Source organism: Xenopus tropicalis, chromosome 4 (assembly GCF_000004195.4).
Source record: "Xenopus tropicalis strain Nigerian chromosome 4, UCB_Xtro_10.0, whole genome shotgun sequence".
In the NCBI taxonomy this organism is placed as follows: Eukaryota; Metazoa; Chordata; class Amphibia; order Anura; family Pipidae; genus Xenopus; species Xenopus tropicalis.
Window position 1 is genome coordinate 140624749 of NC_030680.2, and position 23341 is coordinate 140648089.

At 43.2% G+C, this 23341-nt stretch overlaps 1 protein-coding gene across 13 annotated transcripts in view; it reads left to right on the forward strand.

Moving 5' to 3' along the window:
* Window positions 1-23341, forward strand: part of foxp1 (forkhead box P1) — a 544572-nt gene that overhangs the window by 246372 nt on the left and 274859 nt on the right. For 12 of the 13 annotated variants that reach the window (XM_031901201.1, XM_031901192.1, XM_031901203.1 and 9 more), the window contains one exon: window positions 1852-1921. The exons of the other annotated variant lie outside the window; for it this stretch is intronic. The gene's annotated coding sequence lies outside the window, so the exon portion shown is untranslated. The remainder of the gene's footprint in view (window positions 1-1851; window positions 1922-23341) is intronic. 13 annotated transcript variants of the gene reach the window in all.

The following is a 23341-nucleotide window of genomic DNA, read 5'->3' on the forward strand; positions in this document are numbered from 1 at the left end:
TGTAGAAAATGGCTTTATATACACAGCACTCATCCGTAAAACTGGGGCAAAAGCATTTGCATCACAATTATGTCCCCCAATAACCCTAAGTCTCCCTATGTGTCTGTAGGCACCCTCCCCCCCCCCAGTAATAACGTGTATAGAGGGTTATTTATCCACATATATTAAATATACCCTCCCCAGGAACTTTCTTGCAATTAAACTCATGCCATATAATATCTATAGTACTGGCCCTGAGAACTGAAATTGCCTTCTCACTACTTTCTGGATTTCTACAGTTTTTCTTGCTCTTGGAATATTCCTTACGGTATTTATCATTTGTCATTAAATTTTCTTGACCGTGAAAATGCCTAAAGTGACCAATTGGCAGGGGGTGGTGAGAAAACAACGACCAGCAATGTATAAGGGTGAAGACACACAGAGCTACATAGTAGCAGCTACTTGTCATGACTACTAAACGACAGAAAATCCCCTGCCATAGACAATACTGAGAATTGCCTCTGCTAAAACACACGTAGAGACAATTATCAGTAAATGATCAGCATTGTCTATTTTAGTAGCTGTGAAAAGTTGCTGCTACTAGTAGCAAAACAAAACTCCTTGTGCGACTAATCTCTCTGGATTTCCATCCCACAGGCGAAAATGTAAATCGCCGGTGGGATGGCATTTTGGGGAGATTAGTCGCCCGAGACACAGGAGATTTGTTGCGGCCGACTCGCGAACGATTAGTGGAAGTGACTTCTATTCTACCCTATGGCTGGAAAGTCGCTGCGATTAGTTGCCACAACAGACTTATTTAAAAAGTCATGGCGACTAATTGCCCCATGTATCTTCGCCCTATGGTGAAGGAAGAAGCAATCAGCAATGGGGGGAGGGATCAAGCCACTCTGGGTGGGGTTTTTGAGTGGCAGCAAGGGTGGCGTGGAGTTCAGGCATGGTGATGGTCAGGTTTGGACGGGGCTGGCAGGACACAGGGAGAAACCTGATGGGCCCCAGCCCTCATGGGCCCCGCTGACCTAGGCCCACTTATTGCCAGGACCTGCAGGTACTCCTCCTGAAGGTTTTTCAGTGCCCACGAGTTTTCAAGAGGAGGGAAAGAGCAATGTACGTGCCAGGGGTGACAGAATTTGTGACAGGAATAGAGGAAGTGGGGCCCTTGGGGTTTGGGCCGGACACTGCAGTCCGACCCTGGTGATGGGCCATATAGTGTTACCCTGGGCACAAATCCTACTTGGCCCGACTCTGCATGTAGGGCCACTAAGAACTGCTAAGTAGGCCAATAGGGGTGTGTATTCTATACGTTTCCCAGTCAGAACCCAAGCAGTTTTCCCGTGGCTACTACCTGCAGTAGAACTGTAATTAAGCACATTAAGCACAAATGGAGCAGCCAGTGCCCCTTTTCATCAGGCAAAAGAAATCCGACTTGTTTCCCAGTATCCAGCCCCACACTCCGCTCTCATCCACAGACAATTTAGTGCCACTACATTTTTATTTCATTAGGTGGCCAGATTTTAATCGGCGCTTCATTGTGCGTCTTGTCATATGAACCCAAATAAATTTGCTGGGCTATAGAAGCCCTTTGGCCGAGCACAAAGAAGCCTCGTCTCCCCTCCTCGCTAACGAGCGCGCGGTGCTTACGGCAAAGCCAAGTGCTGCTCCTGATAAGCGCCACTCCTGCCACTCTATTCTGTATATTAACTCTCCCAGAGTCACTCGCCATTAAGCACAACTGTATGCCTTTGTCTCCATGTTTATCTGTCACCGCTGCCCGGTGCCATGGTGGCAAAACTCACGGAGACGCTGTTTATTCAATCGCTGTTTTCTTTATTTATTTTCTTTTCTTGTCCCCAGGGTAAGGAGAGTGACCTTTTTGGGTGGTTGTAACTGAAGATTGCTTTGCTGAAGCAACTACTCCTATAAGGTAAATAAAATCTCGCCTGTTCCACTCCATGGTTTAGTGGGGGGGTGCAATGTTGAAAAAGTGTCCTTTATATCTATTTTATTTATAAATCAAGGGCTTTGGGCTATTAGTGATAACTAATTCCTTTCAGTCAGTCCTTGGCTTCTGTTCTAGCAAGTAGCAATGTGTAAGCAACGTGGCAAGAGAGGAAAACAAAAAGTAATAATGTTTATTAAATATGTATCTCTCTGCCCCCATAGGGCAGAACGGGTGTTTGTCCTTGGCCCCCAGCATTACACCAGGGACATATTATATTATGGAAGGATATTTTCAGTATATATCAGGTCTCTGTTAGACTGGGGTACCTGGGGCCCCCCAGAGAACCTCACCCCAGGAGTCTGTTAAACACATAAGCTCACTTACTGCTGCAACCATAGACATGCCAGTAAGACCAATGTGGCAGTAGATTATGAGCACATAGATATGCCAGTAATACCAATGTGGCAGTAGATTATGAGCACATAATTATGGCACATAGATATGCCAGAAAGATCACTGCAGAAAATGGATAACTAACATATTAACCCCAGGCACACCAGTAAAATTACTTCAGAATTGAACAATGAACATATTTACTTTAGACATGTAAGATGAATGGGCTTGGCTGGGCTAACCTAATAGTGTATGGGTAGTTGCCTGGGTGCACAACTAACCACCTAACTATCATCAGGGGATGCTTTGAGTAAAATCAGGATGCAGGGCTGCAATAATTGCACTTCATTTACATTTAATCATTTTACATGTTCAGCTTTAAAGTGATAGCTTTTATTGGATCAGTTGGGTACATCAGCTTTAAAGTTTATTTCCAGCTTTGATCAGGCCCAGGTTGCTACGGTATGGAGCAGTGCTACAACTAAGCTACACATTTGTCACCTGAAACATTTCATCAACAGGTTTTCATGAAGCCTTCAGTATTTGTTGCCATATATTAAATTCATTATTTTTTAAAATGTAGCACTCCTATATTAAATTCATATAAGAGCAGTGACACATTCCGTGAGCCATACCACTGTGACAAGGGCAGGGGGGGGTTCTATTCACTCTACACTGTAGATTGACCACAAGTTTGTCTGACTAATGTTTCCTGGGAAGGAACAAGACTTTGCAAAGAAGATTCAGTGCTAATGCTAATACTTTCTTAATATAATTCACTAATCATTCTGAATTTATTGAATAATTTAGACACAAAAACAATTTTGTGATTCCTGCTTCTATTTCTCAATTACAGGAAAATAAATACTAATAAATCAGATTTTCTTACCCAGACAGATATAAATAAACCTACCTACCTGCCTTACTGCTTAGCCCATCTACACTCTCCTCTCTTCTTATCGTCTTTATTTCATCTCTCTCCTGTTTCCTATATACTTCGCTTGCTTCCAACTTTTTTGTTGCCAACCTTTCCTTTTCCCTGTCCCTCCTTCCCTTCTGCTCTATCATATTCTCCCTCTGCTCTTTTCCAGACACATCTCCTCTCCCCAGCGCTTTTATCTTCTCACACCCCCCCCCCCCCTTCTCTATCTCTATTGATGGCACCCTCATCAACCCGGTCGACTCGGCGTGTTGTTTGGGGGTGATCTTTGACTCCAGTCTCTCCTTCTCTGACCATATTAACTCCACTGTCAAAACCTGTCACTTTTTCTTACACAATTTTTCCAAAATCTGTCCCTTTATTTCTACTGTAACAGCTAGGCTGCTCATGCATGCTCTCATCCTATCCCGACTTGACTATTGTAACCTGCTACTAACCGGCCTCCCTAACTCCCATCTTTCCCCCCTACAGTCTATATTAAACACTGCTGCCAGAATTCTCCTCCTCTCATCCAGGAGAGTTCACGCCCTCCCCCTGCTAAAGGCCTTATCGTGGCTTCTTTTAAACAAAGAATATCTTACAAACTCCTTCTCTTAACCTTCAAAGCCCTCCATTCCTCTGCCCCTCACTATATCTCTTCCCTTGTGTCTCCGTACGTTCCTGGCTGACTCCTTCGTTCCTCGCAGAGCAATCGTTTGGTTGCGCCCCCCACTACTACTGCTGTTTCCCACCTTAACCCTTTCTGCCCTGCTGCCCCTTACATTGGGAATGCCCCCCCTGATTTACTCCGGAGAGAAACCTCCCTCAGTCTTTTTAAAACTAAACTTAAAGACTCCCTTTTGGAGCACTCGCCCAGCACCTGATCTGGGAACTGGCACTTATATTGTAGTGTCACCCACTGTCACATACAGCACTTATATTTGCCTATTTGTGTCTGTAAGTTACCCTCCCATATAGATTGTAAGCTCTACGGGGCAGGGACCTCCATCCTCTTGTGTCTTTGACTCTTAACTTATTGCAACTGTATCTTGTATTTATTTGTATTTATTGTTATACTGTGTATTTATCTATTATTATCTTAATAACCCCCTGTTTGTATTAATGTATTCTACTGTACAGAGCTGCGTACATAAGTAGCACTATAAGTAAAGATATACATACATACATACATAGGCGCTACTGGGTTGTAGCAAGAAAATCAGGTGCCAATGGCTTTATTAATGCCCCACAGTGTAATTGACACCAACACAAATCCTGTAAAAACTGTCACAACTTGTGAGTCATTCACAAACTGATGCTATTTTGCATCTATATTGATACATTGGTCACAACTTAGCATGCAATTATACTGTTACACTGGGGGAAAATACAACGTTGTGGCCAAAAACATGAGGATGCGAGTCCAAAATGAGTGATTTGCACCAAGTGCCACTTTAGGTGGCCGTATTAGTGAGGCTTTGCCACCACTTCTGTTGTTGCTATGTTGCATCCCGCAGCCTCCAGGAGAGATACTGATTGTTGTAGTTAAGCAACAGCCGGAGCTCTGCTGATTGGGCATCATTACATGACTTGCATTCATTTCCTGAGATCTGTAACCCAGGCCTTGCTTTATCCATCTGGGGACAAAACACTCCAGATCTATATTTGTTTGCTTTTCCCCATCTGGAACAACCAAGGGTTTACTTTACTCAGCCATGGATTTCCCATGTGAAACAGGTCTCACCACCAAAAATAACCCTTCTTTTTTTAAGATACAAGTATTTATTTATAAAGAGTGTAATTACAAACAGCAACTTATTAGAAAATCATTTTTGAGTAAGTGATTTTTTTTTTAAATTTTTACAGAAACCAAAAGTGTTTAAGCAAAATTGAACGTTGCAAAAATATAAAGGGTTTGTAATCAAAGCTAGAAAAAAATATGAATAAACCAGGGGTCCCCAACCTTTTTGGCACCAAGGGCCGGTTACTACCAGGAAAATGTTTCCACGGACCGGGGGGCGGGGCCATATGCCAAGCGACATTCTAGTGAAAGCACAGTGAGATGGTGGGAACATGCGTGTACGGCGTGTTCAATCGCGCCTCTATGTGCGGCACGTTCAGTTACGCCTTCAGTTGCGCGGCACGATCACACACGTCCTGAATTGGGCGTTGTGGTAACGTCGGCGGCCCAGTCCCATGCAGTCCACGGCCCGGTACCGGTCCGTGGCCTGGCGGTTGGGGACCCCGGCTGTAAACTATGTCCTTATAACTGGTGCTTAGTGATGTCATCAGTGATGTCATAAGCTGGCCATACACTAAAAAGGTGGCCATACACACTAAGATCCGCTCTCTAAGATCCTACGGGTGGGTGATATTGGGCTAATTCGGTCATTTGGCCCTGGGGCGAAACGATCGTATTAGAATGATAGGTATAGGCATCCTCGGTTCTGGGACCACATCAACGAGCCAATGCGGTCCCCGATCCAACTAAATTTTCAAACCTGCCCGATTGAGATCTGCCCGATTTCTGGCCAGATTTCAGTCAGACAGGCCTGTCTTTAGTGCCCCTAATTGGGCCAATAAGCTGCCGAATCGGTCTAAGGGACCAATATTGGCAGCTAGAATCGACCTGTGAATGGCCATCTCAAGATCTATTTGTTTGGCGAGGTCCATATCAATGAGCCAGCGCGACCCTCAATCCACAAGGAAAATCAAATCTGTCTGATCAACATCTGGCCAATCAGAGGGCCCCATACTTGAGCAGATAAGCTGCCGAATCAGTCTGAAGGGCCTGAATTGGCAGCTTAAAACTGCCTGTGTATGGCCGCCTTTAGTGATGTAATTTGTCGTGACAGAAACTATTGCTAGTATAAAAATTGCAATTGTCTACTCATGCTGGAATCAGCCAATCAAAGCAAAGGAAATCTGTCAGTGACTCACAGCATGCCTATGTTTGTTGCACCCATAAGAATGTTAGGTTGAGGAACATACCAATAAAATTATATATAACTGTGAGAATAAATAAATCTAGTTGTGAGACAACACCCTACAGTTTAGTGAATTGTTATAATAGTGACAGTTCCCCTTTAAAAAAAAATAATGAAAAAAAAAATATATATATATTTAATTAATTTGGACAGTCCACCCGGAAACTGACCACAGAAATACTGCCAAACAGGCTATAGGCAAATCCTGGCTTCCTTCTGAGCTTGTGATGGAAACATTGATAGGAATTTGGGATCTTTGGTTAAAGTGCAGCTTTGTGGATTCCTTTGATCAGGGATCAAGCCTCTCCGATTTAATCCTGTTTGTGCTTATTGAAGTCAGTTGAGCGTTGGTTGTTCAGCTTGCTTTTTTTTTTTTCCTGGAAAGGGTGGGGGTGGAAACTTGTTTTTCTTTTCTTTCTCTATGTCTTTTCTTTTTCATTCTATTTAATCAGCCATTTTCCCTGATTATGTTAATAGATATTGCTCCGTGTCATGCCATTTCCTATATGTAGCCCACATCTCGTGCCTCTTATACCTCTATGTGCAATACATCTTATAAATTGCCCCAGCAAAGTTGGGTTTCTTTATAGGAATGCTTTGTGAAAAGGTAGAAACTACATACGGAGATCGGGCTGTCCTTATGTTCTCAATGAAAAAAGGCTTGTTCTGTATCTGTATGAATGGACCTCCAAGTATTAACTGGCACCATATACAGTACAGGTATGGGACCCATTATCCAGAATGCTCGGGACCTGGGGTTTTCCGTAATTCGGATCTCCTGCCTTAAGTCTACTAAAAAATAATTTGAACATTAAATAAACCCAATAAGATTGTTTTGCTACCAATAAGGATTAATTATATCTTAGTTGGGATCAAGTACAGGTACTGTTTTATTATTACAGAGAAAAGAGAATCATTTAACCATTAAATAAACCCAATAGGGCTGTTCTGCCCCCAATAAGGGGTAATTATATCTTAGTTGGGATCAAGTACAGGTACTGTTTTATTATTACAGAGAAAAGGGAATCATTTAACCATTAAATAAACCCAATAGGACTGTTCTGCCCCCAATAAGGGGTAATTATATCTTAGTTGGGATCAAGTACAGGTACTGTTTTATTATTACAGAGAAAAGGGAATCATTTAACCATTAAATAAACCCAATAGGGCTGTTCTGCCCCCAATAAGGGGTAATTATATCTTAGTTGGGATCAAGTACAGGTACTGTTTTATTATTTCAGAGAAAAAGGAAATCATTTTTTAAAAAGTGAATTATTTGATTAAAATGGAGTCTATGGGAGATCGCATTTCCGAAATTCTGAACTTTCTGGATAATGGGTTTCCGGATAAGGGGTCCGATACCTGTATAAATGAAAGCAAAGCACACCTAGATAGGAGAAGAATCCCACGAATCCTTCTTTTTTAGTTGACTCACCATACAGGTCATGACTACCTGCTTATTACAAAGGGCCAGACTGACCCACTGGCAGTGTTGGACTGGCCCACCAGGATACCAGGAAAACTCCCAGTGGGCCCAGGTGTCAGTAGGCCTTCCTGCTCATTTAACCATTTGCCTTGTATGCTTCTACCATGGCCATTACCAGTTCTATATGAGAAGAAACAGAAGAAATGGAAGAAAGGATAGATAATAGTATGTGTAAGAAGTCATTAGGAAATGAAAGAGTGAAAGTAAGTGAATAGGGAAGGAAAGTTGATCTGGAGAGTGGGCCTAAAGTCTAAGGTTTCTGGTGGGCCCTTGGCTCCCCAGTCCGACACTGCCCACTGGGGTTTGAGAAAACCACCCCTTGTGGGCCCAGGTCATGTCTATCCATTGTATGGTGCAACACCCACGCTTGGCTTCATACTGATGCGAGAGGTTTGTGAGAGAATCGGCCTAGACTAGCAGATTATACAGACCTGTAGAATATATTGGGGGCCCTTGAGGTCAGGCTCTCTCATTGGCCCAGTCCGATCACACGCAATGGATAATGTCATCAGGTGACTTTATCCATTTATATCTGCAAGTGCTTTGTGTCCGCTATGACTCCTGAATTCTGGGGGGGAAGAACTGCTTTGTGGCAATAAAATGCCTATTGTGCCCAAATTGCTCTTTGCACGCTGCGTCTAGGTAAGTGAATGCACCCGTATAATTCCGGTACAATAACATAAATCCCTAGTTTACCCCACTATGAGGTTTTGTACTGTGTAAAGGGACATGAGTCAATACCACTTCCAATGGGATAGTGAAGAATTCCAACCACCCCGCACTCATCAATTAAATGCCGCCTAGTGGCTCTGGAAATAAAAATAAAATAAAATAAAAGTTGTAAAAAAAAAAAAAAAAAAAATTGCGACTTAATCATTAAAAAAAAAATCATCTTTTATTTTTTTTAATGATGGTTCTAAGAGCAGAGCATTGGCTGATTGTAATCAGTGGTCCTCATTGCTTAATCATCATTAAAGTGCATCTGACGCCACACCTCAGGCGCGCAAATCCCCTAATGTGCATAATGCGCCGTAAAAGTGTCTCTGAAGTGCTAACGAGATATTAAAAATAGCTTCCTGCCAATGGGGCTGTCTATAACATCAGTCTGTGGGACTATTGACACTCCACTGCCGTCCCTCTTAAGGTGTCTGATAATTACCTTTCCTTTAAAAATAAATTACTTCCTTAAATGCCATAGCAACAGGGATATAGGTGCCGGCCAATCACATTCCAGCCGTATGATGTCAAAGCTGAATGTTAATTATTTTGACCTTGCAAGACAGCAAGATGGTTCGCTTCATGTTACTTACCCATAAAACACCTTCGGCAAAACGATAAAGCATCGTCCTATTTCCTTATCCCTTTTGGGGTTTGTCTTAGTGGGTTTCTTTTACCCCAGTGTGCAGGAGTTCTATTACCAGCCATGGGTAATTGTAATTAAATAATGTATTTATTGAAACTCAGTACAATGATGTGAGTTATTTTTACAAATTCAGATATTTCAAAGGCGAATCTTGGGTAACAAGTGCCAGTGGGAGTTCTATATTGTCCTTACGTTCCTATTCTCTACCTGAAAATATTCTTATTGGGAATGCGCTAACCTATATTTAAGATATTAGGATGTTACTGTAATCATTACTTTTGTACCCAGAATCATGTTGTAAAATAACAGGAATGGTTTGGGTTTATCTGACTTGGCATCTTTAGAACATTTTTGTGGGGTAATTTAGTCAGAAGCACCTGTGGTAACACTTATCAGCCAATCAGATGGAGCTTTCAAACTGGTGGCACAGTGCCTTAAGCAGGGCATATACACACCTATATTACTGTATGAAACCTCATGTCGTACGATATTCATTCGACGAGACGACCGATATATCGTAACAGCTTTGGATATCGGTCGTCTCGTCAATTGGCCCGGACAAAAGATTTTGATTGGGTGCCATTGAAGGTGCCCCGAGCAAAATCTGTGTTTAGGGCTGAATCATCAGGTGGAGGTAGAATCCCTATTGTTTCTACCTCCGTATCAGCCCTGGACGTCAGTGGGGGAAATGAACGATCTTTCCTGCGACCAATGGTTGCAGGAAAGATCGTAATTGGGAAGGGTATGGCCACCTTTAGTGTATAGTATAGTGTTTTTGATACCCGACTTTGTATGTAGGACCAATGGTAAGCCATAAGGGCGCATTCACTTACCTAGACACAGTGTGCAAAGTGCAATTTTGAGCACAATCAGCATGTTTTTTTTTCCCCACAATTCACTGTTTGTTCCTAGAATTCAGAAACAATGACTTCCACCCAAAATATATATATTTTCTTTGTTCATATGTAACAAAAAAGATGACAGGAACAGAAAAAACATGATAATCACGTAGGGGGAAAGTGTCAAGTAGCCGTTTTATTAGGAAATCTGCTTTTGTAGGAAGATGATCGGATACTTGCGCCAAAGTTGTTAAATGTTTGAAAAGGAGAATTATGTCTTTTTTAAAACCTAATGTCCAAGTAGAATTATATTGATTAAAACATTCTGAGTTAATTAAAAGTGAGAAAAAGAGCTTTGCATAAATGAATGTGGTCATTGGGTGCGAGTCCGTGGAATGACCCGTAGCCTCGGTTACAGTGAAATATGTCTCCTATCATCCTTCGGCCAGGGGAATCAAAGTTAATCCCAGAGTTTGTCGCTGGTTTCCAAATATTTCTCTGTACTGTACGGTATAAGCTTTGGACTCCCCAGTCATTATAGAGTTGATTGTCAGCTCTGCAGCTTAAAAATTGGTCCCTTTCGGTCTCACCAATAAATTGTTGCTTCTCTGACGCTTTGGATTCAGTTCCCATTTCAGTTCATGATCTGTCTTAATCTTAAGGCTTGCCAACTCACTGTATTTTTTTTGAGTCACTTCAATGTAAGACCCCCACACCCAGTTACACACAGTAATACACCTGTCACCCATTGCCACTGAATGGCAGAGAATCGTCACACAAAATCCTAGATCAGTAGAGAAGGAAGCATGGTTGGAAGGGCAGGGTGCCTGGGTGAAACAGGGGCAGGATTGGGGGTAACAGGGGCGGGATTGGGCGTAACACGGGCAGGATTGGGTGGAACAGGGGCGGGATCGGGTGGAACAGGGGTGGGATTGAGCAGAACAGGGGGCGAGATTGGGCAGAACAGGGGGTGGGATTGGGCAGAACAGGGGGCAGGGTCAGGGCACCAATATGCATCTGGATCACTCAAGGTTCAGGTTGGCATCTCTGTTACACACCTATCATGCATTTTCTTGCTCCATTTTCACAACACAAACTGGCCATACATGGGCTGATACTTAAGGTGGCCATACACAGACTGAAAGTCAGTCTGCAACTTATTGGCCTGTGTATGGGGCCCTCAGACTGGCCTGCCTGACCAATATCTGGCTGAAAATCCAGAAGTCAATTGAGCAGGTTTAAAAATCTCATCGGGGCAAAGAACGCATCGGCAAATTGATGCAGTCCTCACTCTGAATCCCATCAATATCCAGTATAAAGGTGGGCATATCGGGGAAAGATCTGCTTGTTTGGCGACTGTAATTTCTACAGACAGTGAACTAAAGCTGGCCATACACTAAAAAAACTGCTCGTTTGCCGACCTTGCCAAATGACCAGATCTTTAAGTGTATGGCCAGTTTGTGTCCACTGTCTGTAGAAATTACTGTCTGACACTGTCCAGGAAAGACATAGCACGCCTTCCTCTCCCCGCAGGTCTCCATGGGGCCCTGTTATTGGCTCCTTCTATTGTTGGCCCTGGGGATCCACTGACATCCCCACTAAACAAAAAGATCTTAAAGGAATAGTCCAGTATAAAACTGAAACTGGGTTAAACAAACAGACTGCGCCAAATAAAAAAAGTTTTAATATAGTTAGTTAGGTAAAATGTAATCTCTAAAGGCTGGAGTGGGCAGATGTCTAACATAATAGCCAAAACACTACTTCCTGCGTCAGCTCTCTAAGCTGTTAGATAGTCAGTGACTCTATGGGGGGCCCCATGGGACATAAGTGTTCAGTTAGTTTGCTTTTGAATCAGACCTGTGTGCTCACAAACTAACTGAACAGTTTTGGCCCATATGGCACCCCTTCAAGTCAAGTCACTGATTGGTTATTGACTGCTAACAGCTTAGACAGCTGTAAAGGAGAAAGAGTTCTGGCTATTATGTTAGATATCTGCTCACTCCAGCCTTTATAGATTACATTTTTGCCTAACTAACTATGTGTATAGTTTAATATTATTTATATACAGTAACATCACACTAGAACTTCTTCTTCCATTCCAGCATCTGCTTTTTGGGAAACTGGTATTGTCTGGTTATAATGCATTAATAATGATTAATATTATTTACCATTTTGTATTTATAGCCCTTAGGGCTGACTCCTGGTACATGGCGCTGCTTCTACTTTTTCCAACAAAACCTTTAGAACTTTAAATGTAAAAAGAACCGGAAGTTTATTTGGTGAGAATCTGTGGCTTTCTGGGCCGGTGGTGCCGAGCCTGTGCCGTTGCAGATAGTGCCGGCTTTGCCGGAATTTTTATTATTATTATTTTTTTTTAGAATCATCTCTGTAGATCTGTATTAACAATGCAAACACCCTCGAATGTTAATAGAACTCCTCTAAGCTTTTAATTCCACTGAATTTATGGCTTGCCGTTATTTTCATGAATTTCTAACGCTTTGATTCTTAAGAGCCCCATTTAATCAGTTTTGCCTGGCACGGAACATAATAAACAACTTTCTGGTGTTAAAGTGCCACATGAGAGAGGCTGCTAACAGGGAAGTTAAGTGTTTCTGCCACTAGCACTTTTGCACTGTATTTTTCATGAGCTGTTACCAGCCTTAATGTGCTGCGCAGGCTTCCGAATGCTGGTTAAAGATTGTGATAAACACCCAGACCTCGGGCGCGCTCGCAGGTATCTCCATGTACAGCCCCCGCGCTACTGCAGCTCTCATTGGAGCGCAAGCTTTGCCGCAACTGGGGGCAGTGTCGGGCCGAGATGCCAGGGGCCCACTTTCTAAACTATTATTCCATTTCTCTATCCTTCCATCTTTTATTCCCATACAGAAATAGGGAATGACCATGCAATTGGTCAAATAGTTAGAAGCAAGAAGGCCCACTGACGCCTGGGCCCACCGGGAGTTTTCCTGGTATCCTGGTGGGCCAGTCCGACACTGACTGGGGGAGAATCTTTCCTTCTGGGCAAGGGCAGAGCAGGTAACCCCTGGGGGCAATAATTCAGTTCCATCAGATTTGGCTGAAAGCCACGTAGAAAGTCTAGATTGTGCCGAAGACCCCACAAGAGCTGAATGGTATAAATAAGCCCTATTTATTGGCGATTCCCTGGGCAGAATGATCAGTTCTACTGTCATTAACCCTTATTATGTGGCGCTGTACAGTAGAAGGGAGGGTACGTCAAACATATACATTTCATGCAGATAATAATCGATACAGGGCCCTGCTCAATAGAGCTGACAGTCTAAAAGCTGCACTTGCAACATTATTTTGGCCCCAAAGAAATAAATTGGTGTCTGGTTGCCAAACTTTCAATATCAAGGTGGGAGTGTGTAACTGAAAACAGGTGATTAATGGATTAATGATGTTGGGGCAGGGTTATTGCATCATAATTGGGTTAATTTGTGCCCAGTTTTCATAACAGGCCTGACAGTATCATAGTCGGCTGACTGTGCTTGTTTCACCCAGCGGAGGTGGTTGTATGTGTGGCCCCACATGTTTACAGCTATAGAAGCACAATATCCTAATGTCTAAAGTATCCAGGAATCAATCTCAGAACCCCATCAGTGGGATGACCTGGGCAGGCTTAAGCTGGCCATACATTATAGGATCCACTTGTTTGGGGAGGTTGCTAAATGCCTGGATCGTTCCCCAAAATGTCAAAAAAAATCATTAACAGGTTTACATGGGGTGAGGACCCCACTCGTGAGCTGAATGCGGTTCTTAATCCAACCTGCCCAATCAACATCTGCCTGATTTTCATCCAGAAATTGGTCAGGTAGACCTGTCTGAGGGCCCCATACACAGACAGGTAAGCTGTCAAATCTGTCTGAATGGTCTAAATTGGCACCTTAAAATCTGCTCCTGTATCACCTTAACCTTAAGGGAAAACGTATGGAGCCACTAGTAGCAGCTACTTTTAGTGGCTACTAAAATAGACAATGCTGATCATTTACTGAAAGCAGTCTCAACATGTGTTTTAGTGGAGGCAATTCTCAGGATTGTCTATGGCAGGGGATTTTTTGGTGTTTAGTAGCCGTGAAAAAGTAGCTGCTACAAGTAGCTCCGTGTGTCTTCACCCTTAAGGTGCCCAATCTGTTCCCAAGCCTAGCCCCCTATCGCCAACTATAGGCTCCAGGAAACTACCTGAATAGGCCTTATGGGATCTGCTACTGGTAATAACCAATGAGCCTCTGTGCCACCGGCTCATTCAGTGCAGTCCCAGCAATTTGTTAGCCGACAGATTCCAGGTTCCATTAACAAAATGCGTTGGGCCAATTGATGTGTAACCTGTAGGGTCGGATGCATTAAATAAAAGTAATGTTTGCTACAACCTATATCCTTGTGTCTATTTCAGGAGAACATAATTATATTGCCTTGTTTTATGCTCAAACCTGTCCCTTAGATAGACAATAAGACAAGTTCTGAGTGCATCCCCCCCAGACAGGGTCCCTTTGCTGCCCCTCCATCCTCAGCCAGAGCCGGAGGTAGAAGTCTAGCAACGCCGGCCCCGAATTACTCAGCGACTAAAGCAGAAATGTCATTTGTTTCTCCAAACCGCATCAGCTTTATATAATTGCCTTTTAGCTATCCCTAGTGGCCCATGAAATCTCCCAAAATGAACGTGATTTATTTACATGTTGCCGTTTGGGTAGTGTACCTAATGAATCTGTTTTTCCTGGCACTAACACACACACAGAGCGCCGCCGCCGCCGCACATTAAAATAAACGACATTGTGCAGTTGGTTCTGCCTTTACAAATGAATTTGCATTTTATGTATATTTAATTCTTAAGTGCATCCAGATTTCATTTGCTCTGCAGCTCCCATCAGGGTTACACAGCTAGGCATGGGATTGTTGTGCAGAGCCATTGGCTCCTTCCTTTAACCCCTTAAATGGGGGATCAAATCGTTGCTGCACCCCATGTTTACTGTCTTGGGCCAATGTGCCCTTCCATATAGTTGCACTCAGTGCCCGCTGCCTTTCACCCATTGGAAATCTCATGCAATTGGGCTTATTGACATAGGGAAACCCTGCAGGTACCACCATGTTTAAACCAAGCGCTAGCTGGAGAGTTTGGGGAGTAACTGGGCTAATGTGACCCATATCTGGGGGCAATTGGTCACCCCAAACCTGTCCGACCTGAGGATTTTGGGCCAACCCATGAATCCCTAACCCACACGTCGCTCTGATGCCAAATGCTGGAAATGACCCCCCCACCACCACAATTGCATCTGATTCATGTCAAAGTACAAAGGCAACTTTGTCAATTTGGGATTCATGGGTTGGCACAAATCCTCAGCTTGGACAGGTTTGGGGTGAGCAATTGCTCCCAGAGATGGGTCACATTAGCCCAACCGCTCCCCAACCTCTCCAGCTAGTGCTTGGTTTAAACATGGTGTGGTAGGCGCATCTCCCCCTGCTGACCCCTGCATTATGCTGGAATCATGGGAAAAAAATGCTGCGTTGTGGGTAAAAGTAAAAGAGTCCACTTAGAAATATGTCGCATTCCTGTCCTAACTGATTATTAGTGGTTAATGTGTGTAATTGCTGCAATGGATTGTGGGTAGAACAGGGATGTGAGATAGAGACTCATGAATCGATCTGGCCTGTGGTACTCAACCTCCCAGGTAGCATGATATGGGACGTGCCCAGAGCCTGCCGCCACTGCTAAAGGGTTAAGCCGAGTGATATTGAATGGCTTCAGACTTAACACAGAAACTGCAGGGAGTTTAACTTAATTTTATGTGTGTTGAATGGAGATGACAGTGTGATATTGTGTACTTAATTGATTTTCCTCCTGTCAGAGTCACTAAATAGTGTCATTAAACCTATAAAGCCGCAGTCCCACTCAGCAATGTGTATTGAACTTGCAGTAAAGTGGAGGCGCTGATCCTTGTAACAACTCCTTCCCTTTATTTAGCGTTTGTGGCACGACAATGCAGCTACAGATACAGCTCGTGCCTTAGCCATTGCCAGCTTCCCTGATAGGAATGTATCACTGTCATCACCTGGGCTTCCAAGGGACTTGCACCCCCTTACAAGCAGTACTGAATGGGGGTGCAGGTATCCCTGTTGCCTGTGGCTTTAGGCTAAAAACCCAGTTGTGCACAGGAGCTAGCCATCATGGATCTTGTTAGGCCATCTATTGTGTGTCAGTGGCACTGCACATGCTCAGTACGCTCTTGGCTGCCATTGAAATTTCGGCTTAGGGGTTGTAGGAAATAATTGCAGCACAACATTAGCAGAAAGCGAGGTCTGTTTGATGCTGCGTGGCTGATTATTAAATTTTGAGGCAGAAATCTACTGGTTTTCAGTTGCAATATAATGTAAATCTGAATTAATGACAAATCAGAGTTTTATTGTTTATATATATATATATATATATATATACAGTATATTGTGACAGCAGCCCAGAGCCTGTGCTGGGTAAAGAAAAGAAGATGGGGGGCTACTGGGGGCATCTTCAGGGGCACAGATCTTCCCTGCTAAAGGGCTGTGGGGGCCTTGGGCTGGTACAGAACCCCAAAACATAATGCGCCGCTGTTGAAGCCTATTGCTTGTTAAGCCTTAGTTGTCCTTTAATTGAGACTCTTGTGCCTGACAGGTGAATAGCGCGGCTCTCCTGACTCCGGGATACTTGTACAGCGGGCGGGTTGGAGACGCAGCGGCGGGCATTTCCATGGCAATCAAATCACAACACAAATAGAAAGTCCAGTGAGTGGAATTTTTTAACGAGACAGGAGATTGTAGGAACGTAGCGCGTCCCAATGAATCTTCTCTCCCATCTTTTATTTCTATAAATTGACTCTAAAATCCTGAGCGTCGGTGAGAAGCCCCGAGAGCCGAGATGTGCGATATTGTGTTATTGGAAGAGGCTGGCGCAGAGGCAGAAGAAGGGCATATTTATATGTACACAGACACATTCCAGAACTGTTTACATTATTGCATTCTCCCCTCTTCTCTGTGCAATTCTGTTGTTACAGCAAACGGCATTTACTGGCAAATGAAAACATATGGGGCCCCGGCTTTTTATTTATTTATTTTTTCCTCTTCCCTCTGTGGAATTTTTTTCCCACTTCATAGCAATAGTTTTGAGCAAATTCATTTTTTTTTTATGGAGTGCGTAGTGAGATAGTGTGGAAGGAAATCAACAGATTGTCTCAGATCTCAGCGAGAACCAGGAGGTGTAGGGGGGCAGTGAGGCACCTTACGTTCCAGTTTCCCAGAAACCATTAGGCTAATGGCAAACGGGGTGTTCTGATGGGTCAGGGAGGGGAATTGAGGCAGTCGCTGCTCCCGATGTTCTTAACGGGGTTGTTCACTTTCAGACATTGATATTCTGAAACAATTTGCAATTGGTTTTCATTTTTTGTGTTTTTTTTTTTATCAGTTATTGAGCTTTTTGTTCAGCAGCAATCCAGTTTGGAATTTCAGCAGCTGTCTGGTTGCTAGGGTCTTGTTTACCTTGGCAACCAGGCAGTGGTTTGAATGAGAGATAGGAGAGGGCCTGAATAGAAAGATAAGAAATAAAAGGCAACATAAATAATACATTTGTAGCCTCACAGAGCAATAGTTTCTGACTTGTTTGATTTTCCATCGGACCACATTGGCTCGTTGATGTGGTTCTCGGTCTGATGTCCGCTGTTTTAATCCAATTGTGTGGCCCTAGGGCCACCTCAGGTGGGTACATCAGGAGAATATGCAATCGTTTGGTTATTTCATTAAATGAGCAGATTGCAACTTGTATTGCCTTTGCATTCTCTTGCGGTTTTATGCAGATATTGGCTACATGTGCCTGTACCCGAGCGTATTCCATTCATTCGGGTGCAGGCACAGGTAGGAGGCGCATGGCGGTATTTTTGGCAAGCGTTTTTTTAGCTTGGCGAAAATATACGCCATACGCCTGGTCTGACATTAGCCTAACTTTCACATATCCCAAGAACTTTCTCCCATCTCCTAGTTCTCTGATGGACAAATAACAAATATGATTATGTTTCCCTGTCTCATTCATTTGCAAAGGGAACCTTCTCCCTTCCCCAAGCTCCCTGTTTAGCTGCATGGTGTCACCACTGTATGGAACAATATGCACTTTAGCCACAATGCCTCATCCTTATCATCCGCTCATATTATTCTTCATGATTCTGCCCCTTATCTGGCATCCAAACATCCCAGACGCAAATATGTTCTCCAAAGATTTCTGTTACCCCCCCAGAATTCCTCCCCCGGCCCTGTGTTGTCTGTTCAGTGCTTATCGGAGCGCATCATTAAACTCACAGCAGAAATACGCAGCATTGTGCTCAAAGGAATCGCCGTGCACTTCAAAGTTACACGCTGTCTTATCAACAACTTCTTCCCCCTGTTTCCTTCTCCTCCATGGGAACCGACTTCACCAATGTGCCCCGTTGGTAAAACCGTATCGCACCTTTGTAAAGAGGAAAATATATTTTGGTAAACAGTGTTTTTTTTATTTTAAAGAGGGGTGATATTCAGATATTCAGTGGCTTTAAAGTTGTTTGGAAATGTAATTGCTATTGGAGCAGCGTCCGTCTGTCCCTTTCTGCCCTGCTGGTTCCGTCTCTTGGAGGAAAATGTGGCAGTTCGGCCTTGCCTTGCTTCTTTTAGGGCTGTAAATCGTCTGCTTCTGCTACATTGTTTCAGAAGTCAGAACCACCAGGGCAGAGGAGAGCAGGGGACAAGCAGATAAGTTTGGAAATAATGGTAAGTTGCTTAGAATTACAGGTTCTTTCATTAACAGCATTGGACTGTGGTGTGCGGGGCCCCCCAACAGGTTTGCCACCCCAGGGTCCCCCACACCCCCCAGGGACCCCCGTTGCCCAATTTTTCTGACAACAGTATCCTTTCAACTAGGGTGCATTTTATAACAAGGGTAATTGTTTTACCATGTTAAAAAAACATATCTATCATAATAGTACATTTCCTTATACATTGAGCAGATTTATTTAAAGAGGTAGTTCACGTCCAAATGAACTTTTAAGATGATGCAGACAGTGATAATCTGAGTGAAATAGCAATTTTCCTTTGCTTAATGATTTAGCTTTTTGTTCAGCAGCTGCAGTTCAGTTTGGAATTTCAGCAGCTATATCGTTGCTAGGGTCCAATTGACCCAAGCAACCAGGCAGTGGTGTAAATCAACGGAATAAAAGATGAATAGGGGAGGGCTGAATAGAAACATAAGTACTAACAAGTAACAGTAACATTGTAACCTCACAGAGCAATAGTTTCTTGGCTGCCGGGGTCAGCGACCCCCATTTGAAAGCCGGAAAGAAGAACGCAGATAATGGTTTGAAGAGAAAAAATAGGCTGTCATTCTATATGGAAAAAGTTTTATATCACTTTTTCAAAGTTAAATAGTCTGATGGATTAAATGTAAAATTCAGTCAAGAGAATTTGAAAAGAAATAATAATTTGAATAATTCAAAAACTAAAACAAATGAGGCCCAATAGTAAAGTGACTAAGAATTGGCATTTTCCAACATACCCCTCCAGTCTGTGTTGGCACATATATGAGACCCTAGGGGGGACCCGCCCAAACAATATCTGGTTGAAAATTGGTCGGGCAATGTATGTATGTATGTATAACTTTATTTATAAAGTGCCACAAGGGTACGCAGCACTGTACAGTCTTACAATATACACAATTACACACAGGGAGGGCAAGTGTTATAATAAATACAATAAATATATATAAATACACAGGGAGTAAGGGCCATGTGGTATGAGACACAGTAGGAAGGAGGTCCCTGCCCCGTAGAGCTTACAATCTAAGTAATGATCGGAAAGGATTGAAATCGCCGTTGGATGAGGACTTTTACCACTGATCTCCATTAAGATTTGACTATTGGTCCCAGGTTGAAATGATTGGATCATCCCAATATGGGGTTCATTTAAAACCATTGGGCAAATTTGCACCTGGGCAGTAACCTGTAGGAACCAATGTGTGATTATTTTTTTCAGCCAGCTGCTGGTAGAACAATGAAAGCAAATATTTGATTGGTTATGGGTTACTGCCCAGATGCAAATTTACCCAGTGTTTCCCCACTGTGTTGGTGGCCAGATCAGGTAAAGATCTGCTTGTTTGGTGTTTGTATGTGTGTATGTATGTATATCTTTATTTATAAAGTGCTACTTATGTACGCAGCGATGTACAGTAGAATACATTTATACAAACAATAAATACAAATAAATACAAGATACAGTTTGCCAAATGAGCAGATGTTTAGCCAATTGCCCACCATGTGGTTGAGCCATATTGGGTTGATCCATTTGTTTGGCCCCCGGGGCAGTTTGGGCTGTTTCTAGTTGCATCCCGCTGCTGTGGAGCTTTCCTACGTCCTTCGGCCCATTCTTCCAGATCTGTCCGTACTCATTCAGGGGCACGCAAGCGCCGAACACCGGTGGAGCACATCGACAAACGCCCGTGTGTAAAAGCCCCCAGCCTTGCAATCCATGAAGCACAAATCAACACAAACAAACCAAAATACATTTAAAACAAGCGCAAACCATTGTCAACTTGTGCCGCCAGTTGTTCCGCCACGCTGCTCACGGGGCCGGTAATTACGAGCAAACAATGCGTCCATTAAGAGTCAAGTTTTATCTGTTTCAATTTAATGCAGCACCTGCTTGATATTCTGTCAGCTGCGCACGCATCAAAATGAATTAGGGAGTCGCTCCCATCTCTCTCCCCATTCCTCTCTGTTACCGTATCTGACACGCTTCCATCCCGGGCGCCAATGTCACGGCAGAGGACAGAGTTAACATTAAGCGGCACGGCGCTGCTGAAACATCAGAAACCTGGGATATTAAGGAAAAGTAAATAAGATGTCCTAATGCCTTTTCCTCTTATTAGAGAACAGAGAGATGTGCTGGCTGGGTACTGATGTGAGACAGATACAGGCTCGCAGGAACCCAAAACCACCAGTAAAAAAAATAATTCCGAGAGTAGGCGGGGATTATGGGTAAAAACTGCAGGTTTAAAATGAGGGACATAGAAATGTATTTATATACCGTATATAGGGTAACATTGCGCTTAATGAACAGGAATGACATTCTCAGCAGCTTGCCAATATATGATCATTATACACACTGTCGCAGGTTTTATCACTGGTTGTAAAGCTACAGGTATAGGACCCCTTATCCGGAGTTATGGAAGGCCATCTCCCATAGTCTCCATTTTAATCAAAATATAAAAAATGATTTCCCTTTTCTCTGTAATAATAAAACAGTACCTGTACTTGATCCCAACTAAGATATAATTACCCCTTATTGGGGCAGAACAGCCCTATTGGGTTTATTTAATGGTTAAATGATTCCCTTTTCTCTGTAATAATAAAACAGTACCTGTACTTGATCCCAACTAAGATATAATTACCCCTTATTGGGGGCAGAACAGCCCTATTGGGTTTATTTAATGGTTAAATGATTCCCTTTTCTCTAATAATAAAACAGTACCTGTACTTGATCCCAACTAAGATATAATTACCCCTTATTGGGGGCAGAACAGCCCTATTGGGTTTATTTAATGGTTAAATGATTCCCTTTTCTCTGTAATAATAAAACAGTACCTGTACTTGATCCCAACTAAGATATAATTACCCCTTATTGGGGCAGAACAGCCCTATTGGGTTTATTTAATGGTTAAATGATTCCCTTTTCTCTGTAATAATAAAACAGTACCTGTACTTGATCCCAACTAAGATATAATTACCCCTTATTGGGGGCAAAAAAATCCTATTGGGTTTATTAAATGCTTAAATGATGTTTTAGTAGTTTTAAGGTATGGAAATCCAAATTATAGAAAGATCTCTTATCTGGAAAGCCCCAGGTCCCAAGCCTTCTGGATAACAGGTCCCTTACCTGTATTTGGAAATGCAGCTGCATTATCTGTCCCTTTCTGTTCTCTACCCTGGTGGTTCTGACTTTTGAAACAATGTAGCAGAATCCAGACGATTAAAGGGAAAATATGCTGCCCTTTCTGACATGAGACCATTCAGTTGGGATTATGTAGAAAAAGGTACATAAATGTCCAAAAATAAACAGAAATGCCTTTATGGTTATACACAGACATACCCAATTCCACAGATGGAAAGGAAATCATGATAGTCTGACAAATGCCCTTTAGTGTCATGGAACCCCTCCCTCACCTTGTTCCATTGTGAAGTGGTGGATTTTGGGACTTGAAATCCCTCTGCTTTGCAGAGAATCTGTGCAGCACCCACTATGGCTGTGTTATATGATATAATTGAATCAGTGAAAGTAAAAATTAGATGCATCAGTGAAGACACACAGAGCTACTAGTAGCAGCTACTTTTCCACGGCTACTAAACTCCAGATAATAATGAGAATTGCCTCTGCTAAAACACACCTAGAGACAGTTATCAGTAAATGATCAACATTTTAGTAGCCACGACAAGTAGCTTTTACTAGCAACTCTGCTGCGGCAGACGGGGAGATTAATCGCCCCGCGACAAATCTTTATTGTCGTGGGGGACTAATCTCCCCACAATGCCATCCCACCGGTAAGAATGTAAATGCCCTGGGAGTGATAATTTAGGGGGCAGACCCTGCGGTTGCTAGATAGCCCAGCTGGGCTCTGTCTGATAAGTATATGTTTGCCTCAAAGCTCACCTTCACTAAAGGTCCCCATACACAGGCCGATTCTAGCTGCCGATATCGGTCCCTTAGACCGATTTGGCAGATAATTGGCTTGTGTATGGGCACTACCGACGGGCCTGCCAGATCTCGATCGGGCAGGTTAAAAAATCTAGACGGATCGGGGACCGCATCAGCTTGTTGATGCGGTCCCCGGACCAACTTTGCCTATACCCGTCAGTATAATTTGATCGTTTGGCCCTGGGGTTTCCCTGGATTCTCCCGATATCGCTCACCCGTAGGTGAGGGATATCGGGAGAAGATCCGCTCACTTGGCGACATTGCCAAGTGAGCAGATCTTAAGGTGTATCGGCACCTTAAGGGTTAGGGTTGCTACAATGATTTCGATGTGGGCCCTAGTACTCGTGCCGCTGTTGATGCCATAGATACCATAGAGTATGGGGATTGGCTGCAGAAGGGCAGATGATTGGGATTTCTGGGTTTAGAGCGCACACCTTGCTGCCGGGCCCCTCTCTTTCTCTCAGTGATTAATATGTATACACAGGGAGAGGGATAGTGCATTTTGTTTACCTGATGCCTGTATAGTGTTTGCTGTCCATTGAAACAGCTGGGACTGCTGGGTACATTCAGTACAGTAACAGCAAATGCATCAATATCAACAGGAAAACTGGAAAAATTAGCTCTGTCGTTTCCTACATTAAAAAAAAAAGAAGAAACACGAAAACCAA